This window comes from Arachis ipaensis, chromosome B06 (genome assembly GCF_000816755.2).
Source record: "Arachis ipaensis cultivar K30076 chromosome B06, Araip1.1, whole genome shotgun sequence".
NCBI lineage: Eukaryota > Viridiplantae > Streptophyta > Magnoliopsida > Fabales > Fabaceae > Arachis > Arachis ipaensis.
The window spans coordinates 26314195-26320342 of record NC_029790.2 but is presented as its reverse complement, the minus strand read 5'-3'; the positions used below and the strand labels follow the sequence as shown (position 1 = coordinate 26320342).

General features: G+C 40.4%; 1 long non-coding RNA gene across 2 annotated transcripts in view; it reads left to right on the top strand.

Annotated features, from left to right (window-relative positions):
* The window catches only part of LOC110263256, a 13225-nt gene that overhangs the window by 829 nt on the left and 6248 nt on the right, over positions 1-6148 (top strand). The gene's annotated exons all lie outside the window — the stretch shown is intronic.

The window sequence follows — 6148 nt, the reverse complement described above, 5'->3', positions numbered from 1 at the left end:
TTGTGAAGTAATTTTTATTAACGAATTTTTATTTTAATAAATAAATTAATTATAATAATTATCGAAATAAATAATTTAAAAAATATTTACCGAAATAAATATCATTTTTTATTAGTGTAAATGAGATAATTTTGTATATATCTCGTTTACAGTGTAAACGAGATAAGACGGGTAGACGCAAAACGTGTATATTTCGTTTGCAGTGTAAACGAGATACATGTATTTTTTTTTTAAAAAAATTGAAATTAATAAAAAATATTAACATTATCAATAATTCAAACTTTTAGCATACAATTAGTACATAAAAAGGTTGGTAGAAAAGATTAAAATGGATATGCTTGATCAATTAGTACTAAAAAAGTTGATGAGATAGTGGGAAGAGAATTAAAACGATTATCTTATTGCTTTTCTATACTTTTGTTTTGTGCCTTCCAAGTGTTTGATAAAATACTTGGTTGAATTTTAAATTAGCTTTTTATGTTCTTAGCTTAGATTGAGTAAATTGGAGACTCTTGAATGGTCAAAGTCTCTTGTTGGTTGGTGATTAAAACTTGCTAGTTGGCTTGAGCTTCACTAACTCTAGTATTTGATTAGGACTTGTAAATTAAAGTTGATTTTCTCACTTGACTTACTTTCAATTGTTAGAGGTTAACTAAGTGAGTGCAATTTACATCTACCGTTGCAATTGATATTGATAATGAGGATAGGAACACGTGTGAGATAACATTTCAATTTTCTTCCCACTATCCCATCAATCTCTCATAACGATTGACAAACCGTTATTTTTATTTTTTAAATTTAAATCAATTCAATTGGATCATAATTTAATTTAAAATTTTTAAAATAAATATATTTGATCAATTAATACTTAAAAAGAAATAGCTAATTTATCAAATATGTCTATTTTAAAAATTTTAAATTAAATTATGATCTAATTGAATTGATTTAAATTTAAAAAATAAAAATAATTATTTGCTAATTGTTAGGAGTGATTGATGGGATAGTGGGAAGAGAATTGAAACGGCTATTTCTCAGGTGGATAGTGGGAGATAACGTCGGAGATAATCGTTTCAATTCTCTTCCCACTATCTCATTAACCTTTTTGAGTACTAATTGATCAAACATATCCATTTTAATCTCTCCTACCAACTTTTTTATATACTAATTGCATGCTAAAAGTTTAGATTATTGATAATGTTAATATTTTTTATTATTTTCAAATTTAAAAAAAATACATATATCTCGTTTACAGTCGTTTACACTATAAACGAGATATACACGTTTCGCGTCTACCCGTCTTATCTCGTTCACACTGTAAACAAGATACATGCAAAATTATCTCGTTTATGGTGTAAACGAGATAAGAGAGGGATATTTTTTTGAAAGAAAAGCTCAACACTACAAGTGGAGCGTAAAGGCGTCTGACCATAATAACAAACAAAATAACCAAAACAAAGGAAAATAACAACCTTACTAAGAATAAGGATAACCCATTGTCGTCTTCGGCATAGCCATCAACAACAAAAGGGGTCCGCACCAATCCACTCCCTATAATTCATAAAGCACATGTTGATTATCTCCTCAACCCTTCTACCTTTATTCTGGAAAATTCTTCTATTCCTTTCCAACCATATATTCCAAATTATAGCACAAAAGCACACCATCCACCTCTTGCACTCCTCCTTCCTGGTAGATAACTCAGTCCAGCTTAGAAAATGCTCCTTTAACGTACCCAGGTAAGACCATTGTCTACCAACATAAGACATCCAAGCACACTAAACCTGCCAAGAAAAGCTACAGACGAGAAACAAGTGGTGCCCATTTTCAACACCTTCATTACACAAAGCACAAAATTTATCTTATTGGTTAATGATTCCAAGCCGTCCCAGTCTCTCTTTAGTGTTGATCCTGCCAGACAAAACAAACCAGACAAACAATTCCACTCTTGGAGGCACTAGACCTTTCCAGATAGACTTGGTGAAGCTATAGCTTGTGACTTCCTCTGGGGCCAATTCCGCTTGCAGCACCTGCACAAAAGAGTTAGTTGAAAAAACACCTTGATTATCATATTTCCAGACCACTCTATCCTCTCTATCATATGCAAGTTTAACCAGCCTTAATGTATCATACAGCTGGTTTAGCATATCTAACTCCCATTGGAATAGATCTCGCCTCCATAGAAAGTTCCAGTTCCACTCAAGCCCATCCCAAAACCCACAGTTCCCTATCACTGATCCCCTTTGGTTTGAAATCGAGAAAAGTCGTGGAAAACGATCTTTCAATGAGCCTCCCATAAGCCAAACATCCTCCCAGAATCTCGTGCCTCTCCCGTCGCCAACCTCCATAGACAACCCTATGATTAACTTCTGTCTAACTTGTTGATCCATGCCTTGTAATTGAAAGATATCCTTCCAATGACCCCCCTTGACCGGTAAGGCTTGGGTGGACAGAAGCTCATTTGGATTCAGGTTGTTACATGAGCATACCACCTTTTTCCACAATGGACATTCCTCCTTAGAAAAGCGCCACCACCACTTAAACAGAAGCGCTGCATTGCGTACCATAGCATCCCCAACTCTTAAACCGCCTAATTTTTTAGGAGCCTGCACAACATCCCACTTAACCAGAGCCATACCGTTCTTCCCATCATCTTTACTCCATAGAAACCTTCTCTGCAGAGAGATTAGTTTCTCTGCAACACCTTTAGGCATCTTATACAAGCTCAGATAGTAAACCGGAAGGCTATTCAACACCGACTTGATGAGAACCAACTTACCGGCCTTATTGAGAGCCTTGGCTTTCCAGAGACTAAGTTTTTCCTCCACTTTGTCTATTATTGGCTTTCAAGTCTTCACCAACCTTGGATTTGCTCCTAGTGATATACCCAGATATTTGACTGGAAGAGAGGCTGCCTTACAGCCCAGCACACCACACATTCCTTGTACCCACGACTCTTCATAATTAATAGAAATCAAACTCGATTTGTCAAAGTTGATGCTTAAACCTGACATTAGTTCAAAGCAGCGAAGTAGCCTCCTGTAATTCTTGATAGTCTCTTCTTTCGATGGGCAGAACAGTATAGTATCATCTGCAAACTGAAGATGAGACAACTCGATGTGATCTCTTCCAACCAACAGCGGAGATATGCGACCATTTCTAATAGCCTCTCCAATCATCCTATGTAGGACATCCACCACGAGGACAAATAAGAATGGAGACAGGGGTCACCTTGTCGCAAGCCCCTTTCCATTTTGAACGGCTTAGAAGGTGAGCCGTTTATCAATACTGACATCGAGCACGTACTGATGCATTCCAGAACCCACCCTCTCCATCTTCGACCGAACCCCATCTTTTGCAAGACAATGTCAACAAAATTCCACTTGACTCTATCGTAAGCTTTCAGGAAATCTAACTTTATAATTGCTGCTTGCTTCTTCTTCAGTTTGATCTACTGAACCGTTTCACACGCAATTAGGGCTCCATCATGTATCTTCCGGCCATTGAAAAAGGCACTCTGGGTCTCTCCTACCAATCCTGGCATTACTGTTCGCATTCTCCTTACCAGCATCTTCGAAATAACCTTATACACACACCCCACCATGCTGATCGGCTGCAAGTCTTTAATTTCCTTGGCACCAGTAAACTTGGGGGCCAACACCACCCAAGTGACATTAGCATCCGCCGGTAGCCTGGAGGATTGGAAGAAAGCCATAACTGCTGCAGTAAAGTCGGCACCAATTTTGTCCCAACACTTTTTAATAAAGTTCATATTATAACCATCACTACCTGGCACATTGGATGATTCACAATCCCAAACTGCCTCTCTAACCTCCTCGAGTGTCGGAAGCCTCTCTAAAGCCAGTGCATCTTCCTCACTGATCATTTTTACCAAACCATCTCTGAATCCCATCTTAGGAGACTTCTCTTGGTGATACAACTCCTTGTAAAATCCCCTAATGGCAAGCTTAATTCGAGCTTGATTCCTTATCAATCTTCCGTTAATAACCAGAGCATCGATCCTATTATTCCTCCTTCTTGCAGACGCTAGATTGTGAAAGTATCTCGTGTTCTTATCCATATCCCTCGCATGCCTAGATCTTGACATCTTTTTCCAGTGTAATTCTTTTCTCACATACAATTTCTCACAACATGCCACTAGTGCCCGCCTTCTTGCTTCCAACGTTCCATCATACTCCCCATCACCCACCCTATCGTCTATCTTCTTAATCCCTTCCTCAAATTTCATGATTTTGTTGTCTATGTCACTAAACTTGTCTCTATGCCATCTTTTCAGCGGAACAGACAAAGCCTTCAGTTTATCCGTGAATTGTACCTCTCCTAACCCTCTCCATTCCTCCTTGACCATCGTTAGAAAACCTTCATGTGTAAACCATGAATCCAAACTTCGGAATGGTCTTGGTCCGTCCCTAGGTCTCTTATCTTCCACAATTATAGGGCAATGATCTAATAGACCTGTGGACCACCTCTCAATCGAGTCTCCGGAAACTCCTCCAGCCATTCTACGTTAACTAGTGCTCTATCAATACGACTGCATGACCGTCTTCGAAACCATGTAAACTTCCGGTCAGTAATCGGCAAGTCCACCAAACCCATGTCGTTTATCCAGCTCTTAAAATCTTCCGCTGACAAAGGTAGGCTATCAGAACCTCGCCTCTCCTCGACTTGTACGATTTCATTAAAGTCCCCCAAGAAGCAGCAGGGACCCTGGCACAGCCCAGCTACGTAACTCAATTCCTCCCACACAACAATTTTCTCATCTCGAGTATGGGCACCATAAACTAAGAAGAACGCACAGTTACTATTATTTTCTGACAGCATCCCCTCAACACACAGCCACCTCTCACCTTTGTAGCAATTACTCCTTTTAAAACAAACATCATCCCATATTAGCAACAGTCCTCCAGACGCTCCAATAGACTCTACATACTCCCACCCTGTATCATTTTTCCATAATTTCAACACATCAAATCTCGTTACTGTCTGCCTTTTCGTCTCAACTACACCTAACATGTTCAAACTGTGTTTTCTCCTTAGGTCTTTTATCATTCTACACTTTCCATCTCCCCTTAACCCCCTAACATTTCATGAACAGATAATCATTTTGAGACATTATTACACACCTTTTTATGAGTTTTGGGCCTGCTTCGTCTTACCTTCACCTTCAACTTTGCCATACGTCTTTTCCGCGCAATTTCCTCATTTTGTTCTTGTAGGATAGATATGATGTCATCTTCTTCGTCGTATAGCAATGCTCCAGATTCCTTTGCTAACTCCCAAGTTTTTATGTTTTCTATCCGCTGCTCTTCCAATCTTGAACAACTGTTGTCCCTATCCTCGTCATTAATACCTTTTCCTTCTTCCCGGAGGTAGCCTTCCTTATCACCAATTCTGTTGCCCAAGAGGTTAGTTTCTAGGCCTTTATTGGTTAAATCTTCAGTAACCTCCCTGTTTTCAGAGCTGACTCCATCAATAATACCATCAATTGCCCCTGTATTTGTAGCCCCAACCCCTTGTATTCCCTCTTCCACTATCACTGCCCCGTCAACCCGTTCATGGTGTGTACCATCACAACAAACCCTAGCCAGTGCATCATAGATCCTTTTGGCTGCTACCCGTTCACTGTCAGCACCACCCCTGGCTAGCGCACCACCGAAGGCGAGTTACGTGGCTTCTCCCTACAACGAATTCCGCTGCGGTTTGGCTGAGTCCTCATGGGAAACTCTGTCTTCAGCACCCCTGGTGGCAAGGGTATTCGTCTTCACCCCATCCCCTACCGCGCTGCTCTGATGGCGCGGAGAGGCCACCGCACCGGAGAGCATCAAACGGCAGTCGCCGTCGCAAGTCTCATCCTCCTCAGGTCTATCGCACTCAGCCCCTACCACATGAAGATGCTTTTGCGGCGTATGCACAAAGACTGGCCCAGTGCTTCTGCTGGGTCCCTTGCCAACCCGACCCAGCTTGGAGTGACCCAGCCCAATACGGCTTCCATCAGCGCCTTTCCTGGATCTTACTTCATTTGGGCCACATTGGGCCACATAAGTAACAGCATGTTCATTAATAATAGAATCCCCATCAATAATTTGTTCATTACCATCATATGTTGCTCCGCTCTCCATCATAAGAGAGG